Source organism: Nannospalax galili, unplaced genomic scaffold (genome assembly GCF_000622305.1).
Source record: "Nannospalax galili isolate Female #2095 unplaced genomic scaffold, S.galili_v1.0 scaffold285, whole genome shotgun sequence".
NCBI lineage: Eukaryota > Metazoa > Chordata > Mammalia > Rodentia > Spalacidae > Nannospalax > Nannospalax galili.
In genome coordinates this window covers 3639120-3663996 of record NW_008355157.1, presented here as the reverse complement: position 1 = coordinate 3663996, position 24877 = coordinate 3639120, and the positions used below count along the sequence as shown (strand labels likewise).

Genomic DNA, 24877 nt, shown 5'->3' with positions numbered 1-24877 from the left:
TAATGCGATTTTCTACATTTTTCTTATTTGACAGTTATATTCTGTGTTTTTTAAAAACTATTGTGTGGCCATTTTTCTATTGAGTTAGGATTATTTTTCTCACTGACTTAAAAGTGTACTTCATGTAGAGATATCTATTAGCATGCTACAAATATTTCTATAAAGACTTCTTAGAGGGGCTGGTGAGATGGCTCTGTGGTTAAGAGTGCATACTGCTCTTGCAGAGGACCTGAGTTCAGTTCCCAGCACCCATGTCCATCAGGTCACATTACCTGTAACTCCGGTTTCCACATACTCACACTCAGACACACACAAATACATTTAATTTAAAATAAATATCTTATTTTTATAAATATATAAAATACATATTTCTTCCTCAGGGAAGGAAAGATTGTAGAGTGATGTTAATCGGTATGAGGCTACTTTTTGAAATGATGGAGATGTTCTGGAATAAGATATTGGCAACAATTTCACATCTGTTAAAAAAAGCAAAACTACTTATACACACATACATATATATGTATTTGAGACAGGAACTCATTAGCACAGGCTAGCCTCAAATTCATTGTGTAGCCAAGGGTGACCTTGAACTTCTGATCCTCCTGCCTGAATCTCCCCAGTGCTAGGATTATAGGCATAAATCACTATGCCTGGTTTTATGCAGCACTGGGAAATGAACCCAGGGTTTCGTGCATGTTAGGTAAGCAGTCTACACAATAAACTTCATCATCAGCTTTGAACTCTTTACAATGATGAACTTTGTTGCACAAGAATTACAGTCAATATTAAAATATTAAAAAATTAGAAATAGAACATTGTGAAGCCAGCCTAGACAACACGGAGAGTCTCAAAAGAACAAAGCAAAACAAAGCAGAATAAGTACAAAAATGAATAGTATAACCAGCCTAGGTATTGATGAGACCATTAGCTCTATTTTATAAATTTACTATAATAGAAGCTGCCTGCCACAGAAAAAATACTAGAAACAATTTAAATACCCATCAATATAAGTTTGGAAAATTATTAATTGATACTATTAAATACTATGAAATCATTTTTAAAATAAGAACTCCACATATAAAATGTAAGGACTGTCTAGCAATATTGTTATAATTTAAGAAAACAAGCTTCAAACGATAAAGAATTTGACCAGTTATGTTAAAAGTACACACACAGGGCTGAGAGGGGTATAGTTCAAAAGATTTTGCTTGTCTGGCTGCTCAAAGCCTTGGGTTTGGTCTCCAGTATCAGACATGGTGGCATATACCTGTAACCCCAGCACTGGGGTGATAGAGGCAGGAGGATCACAAGTTCAAGACTAGCCTAGGCTACTGGAGCGCTGAAGGTCAGCCTGAGCTACATTAGACCCTGTCTCCAAAAAAAACTGGTAAATAAGTGAAAAGAAAAAAGGAAGAAAAAAGAGAAGATCTGAATATTTAAACATTGGCCAATAAAATCATCTACCTACATGAGAAGTTATTTATAGGACATTAAATTAACATAGGGCTAGTATTTATAATATACAAGAAACTTCTATAATTCAACAAGAGGCAGGCAACCTAAACAAACAAAAACCTCAGTAGGCATTGTTATGATGAGTATATGAAGTATACTCAAACAGAGCTCATGTGTTGAAGGCCTGGTGAACCTAATCATTCAGGGATAACTGAAAGGCCAGCCATGGTGGCTCACACCTTTAACCCCAGCAGTTGGGTTATAGGGAGAAGCATCTCTGTCCATTTGAGGCCAGCCTGGTTTATATACCAAGTTCCAGGACAGGCAGGGGTATGTAGTGAGACCTTCCTTGTTTTAAAAAAAGAAAAAACAAGAGGAGCTGGAGAGACGGCTCAGTGATTAAGAGCACTGGCTGCTCTTGCAGAAGACCTAGGTTTGGTTCCCAGTACTCACATGGTGGCTCACAACCATCTGTAACTCCAGTTCTAAGGGATCTGACACCTTCTTCTGGCCTCTGCAGGTATTGCACACATGTGGTGTATACACATACATTTAGGCAAAACACTCATAAAAACAAATAAATTTTTTTTTAAATTTTTTAAATATAATTGGATTATGAGGGTTCTGAGTTAATGGATTTACTGATAGGCTCACAGCTTGATAGGGGATAGAAACAGAGCTTAGTAGTAGAATGCTTTTCCAAGAATCTAAGATAATTTTGGCCATAGCATAAAACCAAAATAATTATAACAAAAAAGAAAGAAAAATATAAGTTAATGCCATCATATCGCCTTACTGGGAGGAGATGGAGACCTTCAGGGGTGAGACATTGCTGGAGGAAATAGGTTCCTGAGATGTGTCCTTGGGAACTACCTCTTCCCTCAGTCCCTTCCCCATCCCAGCTTCCTAGCCTCTACCCAGGATTCCACCACCATCATACTTTGCCTCAACTTACAACAATAGATCCAGTCAAACTAGAACTGGATCGATGAATCAAAATATATCACTTGTCCTTTTAAATTGTTTCTTTCAGGCATATGTCACAGTAACAAAAAAAAATTGTATACAACCCTTTCATCAAAGAGATTACAAATGAAATATATATGAAAAAGATATATAATGTGCTTAATCTAAAGAAAAAAACCACTATTACATTATGATATTCAACAAACTCACTAGAGTTACAATAAAAGAGTTAAATATCAAGCCCCAAAGGGAACGTGAAACAATCAATATGCAAATGCTGTTGGTCAGGAGGTACAAATTGCTTTAACAATTGGACTGGTAACATCACCAAAACGGAGAAAATACATACTTCACAACCCAGTAATTCAACTCCTAGGTTGAAGAGAATGTATATGTTCACAAAAATGCCCTTAACAGCCCTATTTTTATTAGCCAAAAACAGAATACACCAAGAACTCCATTAACAGTTCAATGGATATGTAAAATGGAGTACAACGAACAGAAAAGAAGACCCACAACTACATAAAAGAACACAATAAAACTCAAATACAGTATGGAGTGAAAACAATCATGAAAAGTTCGTCCCGTATCATCCGCTTTTTTATATAGGTCAAAACCAAACCAAAATCCTACTGTATGGTTCAGACACTGGGATAGTGGTCGCTCTTGGGAAAAGCAGTGCCTGGAGGGCAATATAACAGGGCCTTCTGGGAAGCTGGGGGTTTTCATTTTGTTGGTGTTGGTTCTAGTTACACACGCTGCTCAGGAAATTCAGAGACATGCACAATTATGACTTCTGTGTACTTTTTATGCCTATACTATATGTCAACCTGATTTTTTTAAAAAAGAAAAATAACTCTCACCTAAAAACTCTGAGGTATAAAGAGTATAAAGATAAGTTTAACAATATCTACATTAAGAGAAAATTCTGCTATACAAAACTTTCCAAAGAAAAGAAAATGAAGAAAAGCTACTCTCTTAGTTTCTTTTCCTGTTGCGGTGATAAAATATCCTGGCAAAGACAACTTCAAGGAGAAAGGGTTCACAGAGCTCCCGGCACCAGGCTGTAACCCATCACGGCAGGAAAAGCACAGGAGTGAACTGAAGCAGCTGGTCACACCAGAAGGAGAGAGCAACAAATGCAGGTGCTAGTGCTCAGCTCTCTCCATTTACACAGCCTGCACCCTACTGACAGTCAAGTTGGATCTTCCCACATCAACTACAGAAATGGAGACAATTCCCACAGGCATGCCCATGGGCCAGCCTCATCTAGATAACCCAGCCTTGTAACTCCCTTCCCAGGTGATTTTAGAGCCTGCCAAGCTGACAACTGAAATCAACCATCACAATTACTTATTGCATGACCTAGAAAAGTACAGTATTAAAGAAATGAATCCATAGGGCGTTCCTAAAAAATAACAACAGAAATCCGTCAACAAATCATTTTTAAATAGCCAAGTAGAATTTATCTGATAATATAAGAGCAGCTTAACACTAGAAAAATCTATTATAAAATTTATACATTAATAAAATTTTAAAAAGTGACTCATTTCTAAAATTCCACACTGATTTATAACTTAAGGAAAGAACATTAACCAATCCAACAACAAAATAAAAATTTCTAACATGAAAAATAATATGTTAGGAGTCTTTTTCACATCAAAACTAGGTAAGGTCCCACTATCACTGTTTATATGTAAAATAATAAAGTATGAGGTCTGGAAAGAAAGAAGAAAAATTACCACTACATATGTGGTTCTCTCCACGGAAAATACAAGAAAGTTTATAAACCACTTTAATAAACAAGAAAAGTTAAGTTTTCTCTCAAAAAATCTGTAAGTTGGCAGGGTGAGTCACTCTTCACCATCTCAGCTAGTAGCCCACCCCAGATCGTGATCCTGAGCTTTATTTCCAATACTCCCTAGCACCCCACCATCTTAGCTCTCAGGCTTTCTAGAGTCATGGGGATCCCATCCTGGAACTGCACCCTCTCTAGTCTTGGCAAAGTGAGCCACTATCAGCCATCTCAGCTTTCTGCCCAGCCTGAGTCTCCAGCATCCTTCCAGGACCCAGACTTGTGGGTCCTGACCTCCATCCCTGAAACCTAGCTGTGCCCTACCACCTGAGGTTCTACCCTAACCTATCAGCTAGCCTGTTAATCTAGCAGCCCCCATCCTACCCTGCTGATCCAGGACCCTGTGGTGTCAATCCTGGAATCTCAACTCAAAAGTTGCACCTATCTCTAGCTGAAATGAGAACATGTCTGTCACCCATTTGTACAGTGACATAAAGTGGCCCCACAACTGAACACTAAGCACTACTCAGCTGGACCACAATCTGACAAGTTGGATAAAAATTAACAAAGATACAAACATTCAACAAGGATCAAAAAAACATCACCACACAAGTCCAGATGCCTAAGTCTCATTTAAATGCACACACACACACACACACACACACACACACACACACACAGCATGAATACCCAAGATAATATGGCCACTACAGAAATTAACAAATTTTAATATTTCCTGAGAATAACAACCTAGGGGATGCAGAAGACAATGATTTGAAAATAGTAATTATAAATATGCCCAAGGACTCAAAGAAGATATGAACAAGAGTGTGAATGAAGACTGAAAACACAGTTGAATGGAATAACTGAAATAATTCAAAACATGAAATTAGAATTTAATAAATAAATAGAATCTCTGAAGAAAAGCAATCTGAAATAAAACATGAAATAAAAAATAAGGAATTCAAACAAAAAACTTGGGGGAAAGAAAGAAAAAGGAAGTGGAAGAAATGGAACAGAGAACAAAATATCTTGAAGACCACCTTGGGGAAAATGTCAAATAACACAGGAATCAAATATGCAAGACCTCTGAGACACTGTAAAAAGATCAAACCTACCAATCTAGGCATAGAAGAAGGAGAAGAAACCCAGGTCAAAGGCACAGAAAATATTTTAAATAAAATCATAGAAAAAAATTTCCCAAACCTAGGGAAAGAGATACCCATCAAGGTACAAGAGACATACAGAACATCAAGTAAAGAGGACCAGAAAAGAAACTTCCCACGTCATATCACAGTCAAAATATTAAACATACAAAACAAAGAAAAGATATCAAAAGCTGTGAGAGAGAAAGTTCAAGTCACATATAAAGGCAGGCCCATCCAAATAACTGCTGACTTTTAAATGGAGAGTAAAAAAACCAGAAGAAGGGCATAGACCAATGTCATACAAGTCATGAAAGAACACAGATTCAAGCCCAGACTACTACTACCCCATTGTAATTGAAAGAGAAAGTAAGACTTACCAGTATAAAACAGATTTAAGGAATTTATGTCCACAAAACAATCTCTACAGAGAATATTCTAAGAAATACTTCAGTCAGGAGAGAAGATTAAGCACTCTCAAGAGGGCACAAAAAATAAATAAATTATCTTAAGTCAATCAAAAGAGGTCTAAAAAAACAGCAGTACAACATCAACATAATAGGAATGAATAAACATTGATCAACAATGATCCTCAATAATAATAGTCTCAATTCCCCAGTAAAAAGACACAGACTAATCAACTGGATTAGAAAATAGGACCCATCAATTTGCTGCCTCCAAGATATGTACTTTAACAACAATTATGTTGATATCAGGCTTAGGAACCTGAAGCTAAACAGGGTCAAAGGGCATAGAGGAGAGCCTAATAACTAGTTTTCTTTTAAACATTTATCATATTAAACTGACTCCTAGTGACTTATTGTTATACCCACAGACTAATGTATTTAACTCTCACTAGAGAAGTTTCCTTATGCAGTAGATGGTAATTAACACAGAAACCCACAATTGGCCAATGTGCAGAGAACAAGAGGCTGCAGAGTGCTTACCCCTGAATAGGACACCTATACCAAACTTCTGCCTCCCGAGGCTCAGCAATCATTGCGGAAGAGGGGGTGGGAATACTGTAAGAGCCAGAGGTGGTAGATGACCACAAGGAAACAGAATTTTCCAGACAGTTACTCATATGAACTCACAGCAATGTTGGCAGCATGCACAAGTTCATGAAAACTGAAACCAGACAAAATCCCAGCACAGACATGGGGAAGTGAGTAAGAAACCCCAACCCAACCTAAAGATCTTTTGGCAACCAATGGCTACTGGAAGGGGGAGAAACAGTCTCTTTCAAGGATGGAACTTTTGGTAGTTAAACCAGGCTCCAATGGGTGGACAGTGAAGGACATTTAGAGACAGAAATTAAACTGTACAGGCATATATACATATTATGTATTGTATACATATATATAATAGAATACACATATATACACGTCACTATATATAATAGAGTACATTATATTGGGTCAGGGGTAGTAAGGGGAGGTGTGAAAAGAGGAGGGGATCTAAATATCATCAAATTACATTGTATGAAAAAAAATCACAAAAATTCAATTAAAAAAAATTTCTTTTTGGTCTTTTTGAGACAGGGTCTCCCTGTAGCCCCAGCTGTCCTGGAACTCACTATGTAGACCAGGTTGGCCTTGAACTCACAGAGATCCGCCTGCCTCTGCCTCTGGAGTGCTGGGATTAAAGGCATGCACCACCATGCCCAGCACTCAATTAAAAATTTTTAAAGAAATTTAAACTAAAAAAATAATAAAACAGAGCTAGCAAGACAAGCATAGCCTGGAGGTCAAGCACGTGAAAGCATGCTTTGGCCATTTTGTTGTCTGGATGGACTCAGGTATAAAAGTTTGTGTGGACCTTTCGTGCCAGTGGTTAAGTTAGGAAAAGAAAGATCCCGCCTGTTGTCAGATTCAATCTTCTCTAAAAGCTCCATGAAGGAATCTAATGCTTTAAAAAAGAAAGAAAGAAAGAAAGAAAGAAAGAAAGAAAGAAAGAAAGGAAGGAAGGAAGGAAGGAAGGAAAGAAATAACTCCCATTTAAAAAATATTTAGGACCCATGAATAAATGTAACAAGAAAATAGGGGCTGGAGAGATGGCTCAGCAGTTAAGGACCCGGGTTCGATTCCCAGCATCCACATGGCAGCTACAAATAGTTCTTAACTCCAGTTCCAGGAGAATCCGACACCTTCTTCTGACCTCCCCGGCACTGCACAACACTGGTGCACTCACATACATGCAGGTAATTCACTCATACACACACAAAAAAAAATAACAAAATATTTTTTAAAAAAAGAAGAAAATAATGTTCACAATCTTGGTGACAGAGTGCTACATGAAGAATTCTCAGGACTGGAAAAATGGTTCAGCAGTTAAAAACACTGGCTGCTCTTGCAGAGGACCCAGGTTCAATTCCCAGCACCCACATGACAGGTGTCTGTAACTCCAGTTCCAGTGGATCCAACACCCTCTTCCGGCCTCTGTGGGCATTGCACACATGTGGTGTACTTACATTCATGCAGGCAAACACTCGTACACATTCAAAAACTGTCAAGTAGAAAAATAAACCATTTTCATGATTGAGAAGACTAAATATTATAAATACATAAGTCCCCCTCAGCTTAGGAATTCAATGCAATTATAATACATATCTTAGAGGAATGTTTTTGTGTGTGAGCATTTATCATAAATGCTGAGGTTATGAGAGACAGACAAGAAGAGATTTTAGAACCTGAACCCCACATTTCAAGGGTGATGTTTGACTCTTATCCCATTTCTGGTCTTGTCAGCTTCAGAGATAACATTCTTCCTCTTATTTCTTCCGAAATATTCTAGCTCTTCAGAAAACAAAGCAAAATATATTGGGCCCAGTCAGATGAGTTATCCACTGGAAAAATGGACCAAACAGGCTAGGAAGCCATTTGAGTAACAGAACAAAAAATAATAAAAGAGGAAAAATTTTTTTTCTTTGTATTCAGTGCTAGGTACTGAACTCAAGCCTTATGCTACATAAGTGTTATGCCACTGAGCTACATCCTCAAAAGACCAAAAAGAAAAAACTATTAATAACACAAATCTCAAACTCTATGAAATAAAATACTTAAGTTTAAAATTTCATACTCTAGGAAATGAAGAACGCACATTAGTTACATATTTTACAAAGTCCTTGACAGCATAAGCAAAGCAAACCTGAGTATATATAGGTCTTTTTGAGACAGGGTCTCCCTGTAGCTCCAGCTAGCCTGGAATTCACTATGTAGACCAGGCTGGCCTTGAACTCACAGAGATCTGCCTGCCTCTGCCTCCAGAGTGCTGGGACATTAAAGGGGTGTGCCACCACACCTGGCGGATGACAGCATTCATACTTAAAGTGAACATAGCAAAGTCAAGAAAGGCCTTGGGAGGGGTGTCATGTTACCATTCAGAAAACCTAGAGAATCTATTTGTATAGGAAAAGGATGGGAAAAAAGAAAGGAAACAGGTAAGGGAAAAACAATTCTGCGACTCTTGAAAACTTGGGAACATGCACTGACGCTTCATATTAATGAAATGATCAGCTTCGACTATCCATTTAAAGCAGCCTTGAATCATGGTTAAGAAAATATCAACCCACAGGAATTTTCCACAGGCCTTCCCAAATGTATTAGTCATGGCAGTAAACAGAAATGGCCCAAAGAAGTTTACTTTCATTATGAGTTAGAGTTTTGTTTGCTATATTTTTCATGTTTACTTTCTTACTACTTTGATTTTTTTTCAAGATCTAAACTACTTTGATTTTTGTTGTCTATCTGTCTGCTTGTTTGTTTTTTAGAAAGGGTTTCACTCTGTATCCCAGGATGGCTTGGAACTCATGACAAGTCTCTTGCCTCAGCCTCCCAAATTCTGGAATTATAGCCAAAGTACCACACTCAGCTGAAACAGTTTTTCTTAAAGTTCTAGATTATGCTAGCTTTCATAAGCATATCTGTAGGATTCCTGACTTCTTATACCTTTAAGCTCTTGTTTATTTGGCTTCTTAAAAAATAGAGTGAATGGCCAGAAGGGAAAGTAGTGGGGAATGGCTGGGGGTGCAGACAACACAGCAGACAGTAGCAGGGATATCAGAGTATAAAGGCTCTAGTGGGTGGAGGGAGGCTATGGGAGAGTGCCATCTGGGAAGTGGGTGTATAGCTGAATAAGATGGTTTGGGATGTTCTGTGTGATACACACACACACACAAATCAACAAATTTTTAAAAATGTATTATATTTGAGGAGAAAGGATGGGAATTTATGCCATGCTAATTAGTAGAGGTGATAAACATTACCATTGAAATCTACCCGATGACTTTATAGACATACACAGGCACCAAGGATCCAAGTACAACCGATTATGACTAGTAATAATCAGATACATACAGATTAGAGATGCATGTGCCAACATCTCAGTGTTAGTAGCAAAAACAATGAGTCTTTCTACAAGGAACAATATATTCTAAAATGAAATGGAGATCTTTTTTAAAGGTTAAAAATTCATTCAATTTTATGTCTTACAGGGCTTATACTGAGTTCAATATTGTATAACTGTATTAATTCAACTGCGAACCTAGAAACTTGCACCCACTTGTGAAAGAGATGTACTCTTGCTCTGGAGTGTGTTACTGAATCTGTTAAAGCTGTAATGAAAATGCTTCTTGATTAAATAAAAAGATAATTCTTCAAAGCATAAAAATTTGCTCCTTAATAATTAGTAGATGTGAAAAACATTACCATTGAAATCTACCTGATGACTTTATATCCATTCTCAGATGCCAAGAAGCTCAGAAATAACTAACTATGAATAGTAATAATCAGATATATAGAGATTAGAAACACATGTGCAAACAGCTTAATGTCAATTGCATTAAAAATGAAGTTTTCTGTATGAAACTGTGTATTTTAATAATGAAATGGAGATCTTTTTTAAAGGTTAAAACCTCATTTAATTTTATGTCTTATAGGGTTTATACTGAGTACAATATTGTATAACTGTAATAATTCAACTGTAAACCTAAAAATTTACAGCCAGTTTTGAAAGAGATGCATCTTAGCTCAGGAAATTGTTATTGAATATGTCAATGCTGTTGTAATGAAATGCTTCTTCTAAGTATGTGGCTATTAAATAAATAATTTTAAAAATAGAGTGAATGAACAGACGGATCAGCAATTAAGAGCACTTGAAGCTCTTGCAGAGGAGCTGTGTTCAGATCCTGGCATTCACGTCAAGTGGCTCACAACTGACTGTAACTCCAGCTCCAGGGCATCTGACACCCTGTTCTGGTCCCCAGGGGAACCTGTACTCATGTGTACATACCCAAACATAGGCACACACAAGGACACAGACACACAGACATACAGACACATTCAATTAAAAATAAATCTTTTTAAAGTAGAATGAATGTCCGTGGAACCTAGGTAACGTATATTAAAATTCTATTCAAACTTCAAAGCACAATTCAAATGTCATTTTCTACTTGAAAAATTATACAGAATTATGGGTTCCTACATCTTATATGTACTGAGGGTTTAAAAAGAAAACAGTTAATGAATCTCTACCACAAACAAAAGTTTTATTTAAAAAAATTCATTTTTCTTCTTGATAGTCATAAAGTACTATTGTCTGCATAACATAATGGGAAAGTAAGAGGAAGAGGTTATGGACACAACAGTGTCACAGATGAATTTAAATGAAGCCTATCTCATTTCAAAGTCTATGGTCTTTATACAATTTCATTCTGGCCCAATTCAGAGTCTTTATCATAGACTCATCCAAAAGGAATTTGTACATCAACCTACTCTTATAGTTTGAGATATTTGAAGGCAAATCCATCTCCTGCCATAACCATGTACAATATGTATCATGTAGCACTCATGCAATGCCAGGAGCAATATGAAGAAATTAGTAGTGTTCATTTTCTCATGTAAACTCAAGACCATTAAAAACAGTAGTACCTAGGGAGCTGGGAGATGGTTCCATTGGTAAAGTGCCTGCTTTGTAAGCATGAGGACCTGAGTTTAGATCCCCAGAACGCATGTAAAAAGCAAGGTGCAGCTGCAGTAATTCCAGCACTTGGTAAACAGAGACAGGAGGATCCCTAGGGTTTGCTGGCTAGTCATTATAGCTAATCGACAAGCTCCAGGACAAATGAGAGACCCATCTCAAAAAATAAGGGTAAGTGATTAAGGAAGACACCCGATGTTGATCTTAGGCCTCCGCATGCATGCACACACATACACATACATGCATATCCACATACATGTGCACCCATACAACGCACCCAACACATGCATGCACATACACACAAATAAGCCATTGCATAATAATGTAACTGAGAGTATGCATGTCCTCTTACTGTAAATAATGACAAAACTAGAAAAAAAATCAAAAGAATTATTGTCATACATTGCACAAAAGTCAGTATAGAGCTGTGATCTGGAAAAGAATGAAAATTAAGCCCCCAAATTACCCGTGAGCATTTCCTGGGATGCAACACAGAGATTGTAGTCCAGCCAGAGTGCAGGTGTGATGACACAGTTCAGAGTTTAAGGGGTAGAAAGGGTTGGAATCTTCAGGACAGAATAGTGAAGAGGAGGGAGCAGTGCAGAGATGGGCTCACACAACCTGCTCAGGGGAGACGATAGGTGAAAACTAAGCTGCATATTCAGAGTAACTGGGTAAAGCTAAGCAAAGTGCCATGAATGGTACGTTTTTATTTTTAAAATTAAAATTATTTTCCAGAACCCATAGATGATTGCAGGCTATTTTGGCCAACTGAAGTGAGAGACCTCATTCAACATCTGGAGCAGTTCACAAAGAATCCAGAAGTCACACCCTATAGGAAAAGCTTAAGTAGCTCTAGAGGAGTGATTCTCAAATGTTAGAGTGAAAATAAAAGGCTGGGCATGGTGGTACACACCTTTAATCCCAGTATTCAGGAGGCAGAGGTAGGCAGATCCAGGCCAGCCTGATCTACACAGCAAGTTCCAGGACAGCTGGGGCTTCAGGAAGATCCTATCAAAAATGGAATAAAAGAGGTTAGAGTACACCTGGATGGAGTACAACTAGAGTACAACTTGGATGGCTATTACTAGTACTAGAGTACAACTTGGATGGCTTATTAAAACACACGCAGCTAGGACTGGAGAGACGGCTCAGTGGTTAAGAGCACTGGATTCAGTTCCCAGCACCCAAACTGCAGCCAACAACCATCTGTAACTACAGTTCCAGGAGATCCGACACCCTCTTCTGGCCTCCATAGCACCACATGCATGGTGCACATACATGCAGGCAAAACATTCATACACATAAAAAAAGAGAAATAACAAAAAAAGTGTTAAAAGCCATGACTGAGGTGAAAAGACAGTATTTGAAAAACTGATGATGAAAATTTTACCATATTTGATGAAAAATATTAAAAACCAGACAAAATAAGTTTGAAAAAAGACAAGAAAGACAAGCATTTTATAAACTACATAAAGCACATCATGATAAAAATAGTTTAAAATAGTTTAAAGAGAGAAGCAAAGCTAAGAATGCTACTGATTTAGCAGAGACAATGACATCAATTTTAAAGTGCTAAAGGGAAAAGCAAATAAAGTTATTAACCCCAAATTCTACATCTAGCAAATCGATTTTCTAAGGAAACTGAAGGCTGAGGGAGCTGACTGTAAGCACATCCACAGCGTACGAATACTCAGAGCACTCTTCATTTCCTTTCCTTTTCTAATGTAAGGGAATGATTTCACTTAGCTAACGTCTTGAAATAGTTTTAGTTGTTTTCTAAAATATTGTAAAATGCACACAACACAAATTTAGCACTCTGATTATTTTTAAGTACTCTGTTCAATAGTGTTAAATATGCTCACACTGTGCAAATAATCTCTAGAATTTGTCATCTTGCAAAACTGAGATTCTTTACTCATTAAATGGGTCTTTAGTACCTCGGATGCAATACTCTGAAAATTTCACTGCTTAATTCCCAACACCACTCAGTCCATTCCAAGTTTTTCTTTATCTTTCTTTCTGTCTCTTTTTTACAGTTCTACAAATCAGAAAATTCTTCTTTATATGGAGCCAAGATCTATCTCCACTGGTTGTCATTTTGGCTTCTGAAACTTCAGAGTCTCATTTTAACCTCCTTTTCTTGAGTTATCCATTAAGTATTAGGAGATGCCTATTATGACCCTTTTAATAGGCTGGTCCTTCATTCCCAAGATTAGTTATATGAAAAAAAAAAAACTTATTGTCTTAGCCATTTTCTTCTACATGTGCTTGAAGTTCATCACTCTTAAAGTGTGATAATCGGAATAAAGGCATGAAGAACTTTTTAAAGGCTCCATCAACCTATACTTATACTAAGTGTGCTGGATAGCTTTAGTGTCAACTTCACACACCTGGGTTGAGGAAGCCTCAACTGGGGAATTGCCTCTATTGGACTGGCCTGTGGCCATGTCTGAGGGGCATCTTCTTGATTGTTGAGTGATGTGGGTGGGCCCAGCCCACTGTGGGTAGTGCCACCCCTGGGCAGGTGGGCCTGTGTTGCATAAGAAAGCAGGCTGAGCAGGGGCCAGGGGAGCAAGCCAGTAAGCAGCTTTCCTCCATGACCTGTGCTCCAGCTCGTGCATCCAGGTTCCTGCCCTGAGTTCCTACCTTGGGCTCACTGATGAACTGTGACCTGGGAGATGTAAACTGAATAAACCCTTTCCTCCCCAAGTTGGTAGTGGTCAGAGTATTTTGTCACAGCAATGAAGAAACAAACTAGGACACTAAGGTAGCACAAGATCATTATGCATCTTTGGAAAGGAACATGAAAAAGTTTTCATATTAACTTCGTAGTTAATTGAGACAGCTGTTAGATCTTCTTCTACCCCTACATCTAAGTCATATCTCCCTGATTCCAAAATACAGAGCACTATATATTACATTATAAATGAACTTGTCCTGAGTAAACTTTATCATATTGGTCAAGCCCATCATCCCAGCATGTTTCACCTTTCCTGATTCTTGTGTCTATTTTCTAATAATTTAGTCATCGCTCTCAACCATGTATTAACTATAAATCTGATCAACATACCAGCTATATTTTCCAAACTCTTTGCTTATTATATAATAGGAAGATGGAGAAAAATTCCTGTGCCATCTAGAAATCTTCTTTCTAGGTTATCATAAATTCATTAACACTTTCAGATGGTTATTTAACCAGTTATATATCAATAAAATTGTATTGCCATATCACTCCGATTTATTACACTGATATCATGTACTAGACCAAGTCAAAAAGATTAATAAAAATTAGGCAGCTGTAAACTATGAAACAAGAGTCCTTCCAAAGAAGAATAAAATTAGTCTAGGGCTTGGAGATAACTCAGCAGTTAAGAACACTTGCTGCTCTTGTACATACTCCCCCATTTAAGAATAAAATAAATAAATCTTTTCTTAAAAAAAAAAAATCTGCCTGATCTACCACACTTTCCATAAGCTCAGACTGCTCCTAGAGATCATTATTTGTTCATTTATCAAATGGCCAAACTAGAACTGGAGAGATGGCTCAGCAGTTAAGAACACTGGCTGTTCTTGCAGAAGACCTGGGTTCAAACCCCAGCACCCACATGGTGGCTAACAACTACCTGTAACTCCAGTTCCAGAGGATCCAACACCCTCTTCTGTCCCCCTCAGGCACTGCACAACATGGATGCACTTACACACATGGAAGTATAACATTCATACACATAAAATTAAATTAAATTAATAAAATAAAATACAAAATAAATGGCCAAACCACCTAATATGGAATATTGCTGAAGGTTCACTTCGGATCCACCAGCTGTAGTGAGCAAGAAAGACAACCTACAAAGGCTCTTTATGTCCCAGTCTTTGTGCTCTGCTTCCTCTTCCACTATCTTTCTGCCTGAGGCTTAAGGGATTCTGTTCAAGCTGCAGAGGAAGAAAAGGACAGCGAAAATAGACACTCCCTTTGTCATCACTGTCTTGCTTTGGTTAGATTAACTACAGTCTTGTTACTTTTGTGTATCCATTAGAAGAATCAACTTGTTTCAGTGATCATTTGCAATATTATTTTGGTTTCCATTTCATTAAAATCTACTTTTTTTTTTCCTCCTGCTGGTTTTGGAATTAGCTTATTCTTTTTGTTGTTGTTGAGACAGAGTCTCCCTGTAGCTTCAGCTTACCTGGAGCTTGCTATGTAAACCAGGCTGGCCTTGAATTCACAGAGATTCACCTGCCCCTGAGTGCTGGGATTAAAGGCGTGCACCATCATGCCAAGTTCCCTTTAATTTTTTCATTTACCTATTTATGTTATAGCTATAAACTGCTTCTTAGAATCATTTTCACTCTGTCCCACATGTTATATTCTCATTGTTATGTGATTCCAGGAATTTTTAAACTTACTCCCTAATTTCTTCAATAACATGCTAATTATTAAAAATTTTTATTTATAGCTTTCCCAATGTTTCTCAATCTACTCAAAAATAAACTGAAAATCGATCAAAGGCCTTCATGGAAAACCTGAAACTTTGAAATTGCTAGAAGAAAACAGGAGAAACACTTCAAGAAATAGGCATAGGCAATGACTTTTTAAGAAATTTTTCTTTTTTCTTAAATAGTGCTGGGGCTTGAACTATTGGGTCTCTAGCATGTTAGAAAAGCACTCTATCACTGAGCTACATTCCTAGCCCAGCAATGACTTTCTAAATTGGAGATTCTGAATAGCTGGGGAAATAAGAATTAACTCATGGAATTACATCAAATCAAAAAGCTTCTGTACAACAAAGCTTTTAAAGTGCAGAATACAGAAATAAAAAAATTAAATGACAAAAGACTAAATAATAAATGGGAAAATGAACTGAACATTTTTCATATTTAGAAATACAATCCTGACTGGGCATGGTGGAGCACACTTTAGTTCTAGTACTTAAGAAGCAGAAGAAGGCAAACCTCTGTGAATTCAAGGCTAGCCTGGTCTACATAGCAAGTTCCAGGCCAACTACAGCTACAAAGTTAGACCCTGTCTAAAACATAAACAGAAAGAGGAAGGGTAAGAGGAGGAAAAGGAGGAGGAGGGGTGAAGGAAGAGAAAATAAATACAAATAGCTAATAAATACATGAAAAAAACTTGAGCATCTTTAACCTTTCAAGAAAGGAAAATCAAACTGCACTGGAGGCCGGAAAGCTGACTCGGTCAGTAAAACAAGCCTGCCAAACAAGCATGAGGATCTGAGTTCAATTCCAAGTACCCAGTTAAAAAGGCCAGGTCCAATGGCACATTCCAGTGACCTTACTGCTGGGAGGCAGAAACAGGAGAATCCCTAGGGCTTGCTGCCACTCAGTCTAGATAACAGGTGAGCTTCAGGTTCAGTGAGACCCTGTCTCAAAAAATAAGGTGGAGAAGACACTCAATTTCATCTTCTGACATTCACATGCATATACACACATGTGCACATACACATGAAACATACACACTTATACTCAATTAGTTAATTAAAAAATTTTAAACTCTACTGATTTTACCTCACCCCAGTCAGAATGTCCAGCATTAAGAAAACAAGAAACAACAAATGTTGTCAAGATGCAGTAAAAGGAAATCCTTGTACACTGTATTAGTTACTTTTCTGATGCTGTAATAAAACACCATGACAAAGGCAACTTAGAGAAGGAAGAGTTTATTGAGCTCAGGGTTCCAGAGGGATAAGAGTTCATCATGATGGGGAGGCATGGCAGCCGATGTGGCTGGAGCAGAAAGTCAAGTGCACCCATCTTAAGCAGGCACAGGAAGCAGAGAGCAAAGCTGGAAGTAGTAAGATCAAAGCCCACCCCTAGCAAAAAGTTTCCTCCAGGAAGGTCATACCTCCTAAACTTCCCAATACAGCACCACCATCTGGGGACAAAGTATTCAAATACTTGGAGCATACGGGGACATTCATTCAAACTACCACATACACTACTGGTAGGAATGTAATGAGTGTAGCCACTTTGGAAATTAGAATTGCCCTTATTCTGCCATACTACTCCTGGGTATATACCTGAAAGAACTGATGGCACCATACAACGGAGATAAGCACACAACCATATTTACTACAGCACTATTCCCAACAGTCATGGAATCAGCCTAGGTATCCATCAGTTGATGACTAAATAAGGGAACTGTAGTGTGTGTATATACAATGAGGTATTACGCAGCCATACAGAAGAATGAATTGTGACAAGAAAATGAATAGAACTGGCTAGCATCATGTGAGGCAAAATAAGCCAGATTCAGAAAACTAAGCACCAAATGTTTTCCCTCATATCTGGAATCTTTGAAAAAGAAAAAAAGAAAAAAAAAAAAAGACAAACTCGTAGAAGAACCTTGACGGAATAGGAAGGGAACCAGCAGGGGAGAAGGTATGAGCATAGGTAATGAGCGAAGAGCAAGATGCTGCCAAAGTGCCTGACACACATATATGAAAATGAAAATGTCAAAATATAAACCCGTTATTTTATACATTAATGCATAGTAATAAAAATTGGTTTTATGGATTCAAGCACCCAGTTCCTACTGCCCACTGCATCCCCCATGCGTTTATAACAGACAAGAGGAGCAACAGTTATTTAATGCTCTGGCCTATCTGGATTGCTTTTCTTGTCTCTTAGTATATTACCTACAGCTAACAACCTTGAAATGGTTTCTAGTAAGACTTCACTTTTCTGCCCTCTTTAAAAAGAAACAAATGCTCAAATCTTAACACAGCAATAATCTGTGAACAAAAGAGTAGCTGGATGACAATACTGTGGGCAACCCCTTCTTCAAGAGGGTTGGCTTTCCACAGTCACCTACTTACTACGAATAAGTGCTTGTTATAGATAAAACATGCTATGACTACTCAGTAAAGAAACTAGAAGCACCACTGTTTCATTCTTGGGCAGTAATAATCACATTTAATAATTATGTGGAACAGATTGCTGACAATAAGACAACGGCTGAGTACGCAAAAGAATGGGTTGTGCAGGAAAAGAAGGCAATTTTCAGGACAAAAGCACATGGAAGAGTCTGCTCCCTGGTAGGAATCACTAACTAGCTACTGGACTTGGAGAATTTTCTTAGTTGTTTCAATTTTTTTGTCTGACTTCCCTATAAGAAACATTGGCAAAATTGATTAAATAGTGTTAAAAGTCAAATCATTGCATATGGCTACTATTTGCAAAAAACAAAATAACTATAATTTCCTTAGATAATTAGGATCAAGCCCAAACCCTTACTCTTCATAAGTAGGGCATATAACTGCCTAAACTGGGATAAATGCAGAGCTGAGCAAGTAAATGCAAGCAAAACAGATTTCAAAGGAAAACTCCAAGTCCTCCAGGCTATGGCACTGGAGGAACACAGGAAATTCCAAATGAAATCTCTTTACAGTTGGAGTCCATGGAGGCTGCCCACTGCACAGCTGCCCCCCATTGAAAAAGTCATGACACTTTTCTTTTTTTCAGCATCTCGTTTCTCTATCAAACACAGCAAAAAATCCTTAACTTATGCAACACTGAACAAATATCCTTCCAGAAAATGTGTCTGAAATACCTACTGTGTGTGTAGACAGTTTGTCTACCACAGAAATCAGAGAAGAATCATAGAATTTCCTAACTGAAGCCTTGAATATCATCTATTCTAAGGCTTTCATTTTCCAAAGGTTTGGGGAACTTAAAGTGATCTTCCTGAAGTAAAGCAGGCAATTAGCACATAGATAGGAAACCACCACATGTAATTCTGTTGCTGCTGTAAAATAAAACCTAAGTGCCACAGGGCACAGGCATAGCCCTTGCTATATAGGACTCATACCTCGCCTAAGTGCTAAATATTTTACATTTTAAATGTCTGCTAATTCAGAAGTGTAATAGTTTTCACTTACAAAAAAAACTAAAACATCACTCTGCAAACTCGTGAGTACAGAAAATAGGTGCTGGAGTTATTACATACTATAAACTACACTTTACAAACCACATTATAATAGTCTAAGTGTACAGTAATCAAATGTCATCACATATAATTAAAGATAAATTCAACGTGTCAAAACAAAAGATCAAAGCACTTTTAAAACTGCAGGGCCATCATCTTCAATGGCCTGTTCCTGGACCATGCTTTTAATTCACACAATTCGGTGAATCACAGTGCCTCCATGCAGTTGAAAGGAGCCACAAACAACCCTATTTTTCTTTTTTTTTTTTTTTTTTTGAGACAGGGTCTCCCTGTAGCCCCAGCTGTCCTGGAACTCGCTATGTAGACCAGGCTGGCCTTGAACTCACAGAGATCCACCTACCTCTGCCTCCCAAGTGCTGGGATTAAATGTGTGAGCCATCACACCCGGCTCTCAACCCTATTTTTTAAAACAAATAAAATATGCTTAATCACACCTGTGATTAAGTAAAATAATTTTCTATTAAATTTGACTCTAGGAAAAAAATAGGATGTTGTTTTTCATTTTCTAAATCGGGTTGTGAGCTGAGTTTCTGAGAGACAGGAAGAGTGCTTGGCTTCATCATGTGGCAGGAGACTAGACATCTGAATTACCTGGCTTCCCCCATCTGCTGGTGTTTGCTTTCTTTGCTTGCTTTGTTTTGAATATCTCACCTGTCCATGAAACACTACCTACAACCTAAGCAATTCAATGAAAAACAACCAAGGATAGTATCAGCCAGCATTTTTCAAAATAAATAAATAAATAAATAACCTCCACTTCAGTTATTTTATTCCTCTAAACTTTGGCTGAACTGCACTGTCTGTTATTTTACAAAGGAAGCAATTGCCAAGTTATCCACAGGCACATACACACAGACAAACCACAGTATGGAGAATGTCAGCCGTTACTCTCAGAACCTCTCCACAGAAGTATGTGCTGAGTAATGAGGAGCTACTCAGTGCGTAGAGACAAGACAGTCAGAATAGAACTTCAGATAAGAATTCTACTGAGTTAGGCACTCTCTCCAGATGACAGTTATAAAAGTCAGTACCAAAAAGAACCTAGACATTAAGTGTTCTTCACTGAAATAGGAAAAACAATGTTTTAAGTGTTTTTGAAAGTTTTCAAATTCGGAATCCTAAATAATCTTAAGTAATCAATTTAAGCTTATTATAGCCTTTGTGGAGAAAGTGAAGGGTTTCAGGGAAATTGGATCCTCCAAAAGGCTACGACGTATCTTTTCAGACGCTTACTGCAATATGGAAAACTTCTATTCATCTTTAAAACTTTAAATGAGTCAATTTCTATGCTTATTTGATAATAAAAGGATAATATACTTGACAACTTGAGATGTTTTCACCCTTGAGAAATGTATTTTTAAAAGCTGAAGGTCTTTCATGCTAATGTCACTGTGCACTAAAATACAGTATTACATGGAAATACTATTTTGGAACCTGTCTATGGGAAGGAGGTCAAACACCATTGCAAAAGATTTGCTCAAAGGAATAATGAAAAGAAATAGGACTTGGAGAAGTCATAGATCCTAGAGAAAAACCTACATCTGTCACATCCCTAGATCAGTATAATTGTATAACTTTTACTGTATTCTAAATATGTATCCATGTATTTAGAGACAGGCATACCTCTTACCACTCATCCAAAATTAAGAGGCTGGGCACAGTGGTGCATACCTTTAATCCCAGCACTTGGGAAGCAGTGAGTATCCAGTTCCAGGCCAGTTGTGGCTACAGGGAGACCTTGTCTCAAAAAGATCAAAAAATAAAAATAAAATAAATAAGGAGGACTAAGATGCTGAAACACACAAAAATTGAAAATATATTTAAAACATTATTTCTAGAATTTTCACTGAACACACCCTCTCCTAGAAATTGTACCCAATTCATTAATACTATAATAAACATTGTTTTTCAGTTTCAAAAAAGCTTCTTTTATTGAATTTTTGATTAAGATGTATTTTATGAAATGCATAAAAATTCAATGAAAATATATATTGAAAAAGAATGAAGGTAAAAATAAATATATATTAACTGTTTAAAAACAAAAAGAGAGAGACAGCCTGAGAGGGCAGTTTCCAACCTCCATCTGTGTACTGTGGTCTCAGCAGACCACCAGAGAGTGCCTGTTTCTGGCTTACCTCTGGCATAGGGGCTGAGAACACAGGGACTTCCTGAGAGCACCTGGATCCTGCCTCCACAGGGTAATGAGCTTCCCCTAATGGTGCTGTACCCAATGTCCTAACTGGGATTGTGTTATGCCCCTCCCAAGGCCCCAGGGCAGACCTGGCTTTTGTAGGATAAGGCTGAGATCTTAGCAAACAGCCTGTGAGGGTGGGTTCCAACCTCCATCTGTGTAGTAGCTGTGATCTCAGCAGACCTCCAGAGACTGCCTGTTTCCCACCTCCCTCTGGATAAGGGGCTGAGAACTCCACAGACCAAATGAGAGTTCCAATATTGGCCCCCCCTTAGGGAACTTCCCAAATTTTGCTCTGAGTTCCCACTAGTAGGGGTCCAAACCTTAAAAGGAAGCCTGAGTGTACCTGACTGGAACCTGACTTGGGCTTCTGTGGGTGTTCCTGAGTACCTGATCTGAAACCATCAGCTTCCTCCAAAATAAAACCTGAGAGAACCTGAAACCTGCACCAACCAGCTTTACATAAACAATAAGAAAAGGACCAGGGCACAGCAATAACACAAACAGAAGCATTCTTTAACTTAATTCTCATATCAGAATCACAAATAAGAAAAGAAATTCACATGCCAAAACCAGAATGAAAGAATAATAAAATGGAAAGCCAAAACACTCTGTCCCCACCAAACTCCACCAGTCCTGTACAAGAGCTTTACAAGAACTCCCTAGAGATAACCCAGGACACAATATTTAAAAGAACAATGATAAACATGATCAAGGAATTCAATTAATTTAAAGAACACATGAACAAATCAAAGAACTGAAAGAAGATAGAGATAAACTTCTGAATGAATTCAAAAAAGAGAAACATTGAAGAAAACTCAGGTAGAAATTAAGAAGGAAGTGAAAAACTCAATAAACCAACTTGAAACAACAGGGGAAAGACTCACCAACAGAATGAATGAAATGGAAAACAGAATATCAATCCTGGAGGATAAAGTTGAAGAACTGGACCACTCAAGCAAAGATCAGGAAAAAGTTTTTTAAAAACACAGGAATGGAATATGCAAGAGATGTGGAACACCATGAAAAGACCAAATTTACATATCATAGGCATAGAGGAAGGAGAAGAATTTCAGGTTAATGGTATTGACCAGATCTTAAACAAGATTGTAGAAGAGAATTTCCCAAAATAAGGAAAGGCATCCCCATACAAATACAGAAAGTACACAGAACAAATAGAGAATACTGAAAGCAGCAAAAGAAAAACAAGTCACATACAAAGGAAAGCCCATCATAATTACAGCTGACTTATCAGTGCAAACTACGAAAGCCAGAAGAGCCTGGACCAAGGTATTTCCAGTTCTACATGACAATAGATGCCAAACCAGAATACTTTACCCAGCAAAAATGTCTATTATAGTTGAGGGGGAAAGAAAAATCTTCCATGACATGAAAAGCCTGAAAGAATGCATGTCCAAGAAACCAGCCCTTCAATCTTTAAATATTAATGGACTGAACTCCTCAGTCAAAAGACACAGACTAGTTGAGTGGATTAAGAAACAAAATCCACCCAGGTGTGGTGGTGTTAAAGGTATAATTGAGGAAACACACAATTAGACAGAGAACACAAACAGCAATCAAAATGATGGCAACCAATACACATCTTACAATAATTACTTTAAATATCAATGGACTGAACTCCCCAGTCAAAAGACTAACTGAAAGGATTAAGAAACAAATACTAAGAAAAAAGGCGGAGTTGCAATTCTAATGTCTGACATAATAGACTTCAAACTAAAATTAATAAGAAGAGATAAAGAGGGCCGCTTCATTCTGACCAAATGAACAACTGACCAAGAAGATATTATAATCATGAACATATATTTACCAAACTGTGGTGCACTGAACTTCATAAAAACAGTACTACAGGACTTTAAGACCCAGAATAATCCCAACTCATTAATAGTAGAGGAATTCAATAATCCAATTTCTCTATTACATAGGTCAACAAGACAGAGAATCAACAGAGAGACATCTGAATTAAACAATACCATACATCAAATGGACCTAACAGACATCTATCGAATATTCCACCAAAACAACAAAGAATACACTTTCTACTCAGCACCCCATGGAACTTCTTCAAAAATTGACCACATACTGGGCCACAAAACAAACCTTAACAAATACAAAAATATTGAAATAATCCCATGCTTTCTTTTGGACCACAATGCAATAAAGCTCAAAATCAACACTGAACAAAGCCCTAGGCACTACACAAACTCACAGCAATTGAACAACACACTCCTAAACAATGAGTGGGTCAAAAGACATATTAAGAAAGAAATAAAAGAATTCCTGGAATTCAACAAAAAGGACAATACAACACAAGAAAAAGGACAATACAACACAACACAACCTCTGGGATACTTTAGAAGCACTCCTAAGAGGGAAGTTTACAGCTCTAAGTGCTTACATTAAAGAATTAGAAAGAACCCAAATAAATGGCCTAACATTGCAACTCAAGATGCTAGAAAGGCAAGAACAAATGAAACCCAAACCCAGCAGAAGAGACGAAATAACAGAAATCAGAGCAGAAATAAATGAAATAGAAACAAAGAAAACAATACAAAGAATCAATGAACCTAAGGGCTGGTTCTTTGAAAAACTAAACAAGATAGACAGACCCATGGCCCAGTTAACCAAAAGAAAGAAAGAGCAAATCCAAATCAACAAAATCAGAGATGAAAGGGGAAACATCACAACAGACAACCAAAAGATCCAGGCCATTGTAAGGGAATATTTTAAAAACCTGTATGCTACCAAATTTGAAAATATAAAAGAAATGGATGAATATCTAAAATCATGGGAAGCACCAAAATTAAATCAAGAAGAGATCAACCGTTTAAACAGACCCATAACATATAAGGAAATCGAAACAGTAATACAAAGCCTCCCAACTAAAAAAGCCCAGGCCCTTTACAGCAGAATTTTACCAGACATTTAAAGAAGACCTCCAACCAATACTACTTAAATTATTCAAAATGATAGAAACAGAGGGAGAACTCCCAAATTCCTTCTATGAAGCCAGCATCACTCTAATACCCAAACCGGGTAAAGACACAACCAAAAAGGAAAACTATAGACCCATATCTTTAATGAACATAGATGCAAAAATTCTCAACAAAATACTTGCAAGCCGCATACAGACATACATCAAAAAGATCATTCACCATGATCAAGTAGGCTGCAGGGATAGTTCAATGTATGCAAGTCAATAATCACCATTAATCATATAAATGGACTCAAAGACCAAAACCTCATCATCATCTCAATACATGCAGAAAAGGCTTTTGACAAAATTCAGCATGGATTTATGTCAAAAGTCCTAGAGGGAAATGGACTGGAGGGAACATACCTCAACATAATTAAAGCTATATACA

The 24877-nt window shown here is 37.5% G+C and overlaps 1 protein-coding gene across 7 annotated transcripts in view; it reads right to left on the bottom strand.

Annotated features, from left to right (window-relative positions):
* Rad51b (RAD51 paralog B) overlaps nucleotides 1–24877 on the bottom strand; it is a 617902-nt gene that overhangs the window by 459875 nt on the left and 133150 nt on the right. The gene's annotated exons all lie outside the window — the stretch shown is intronic.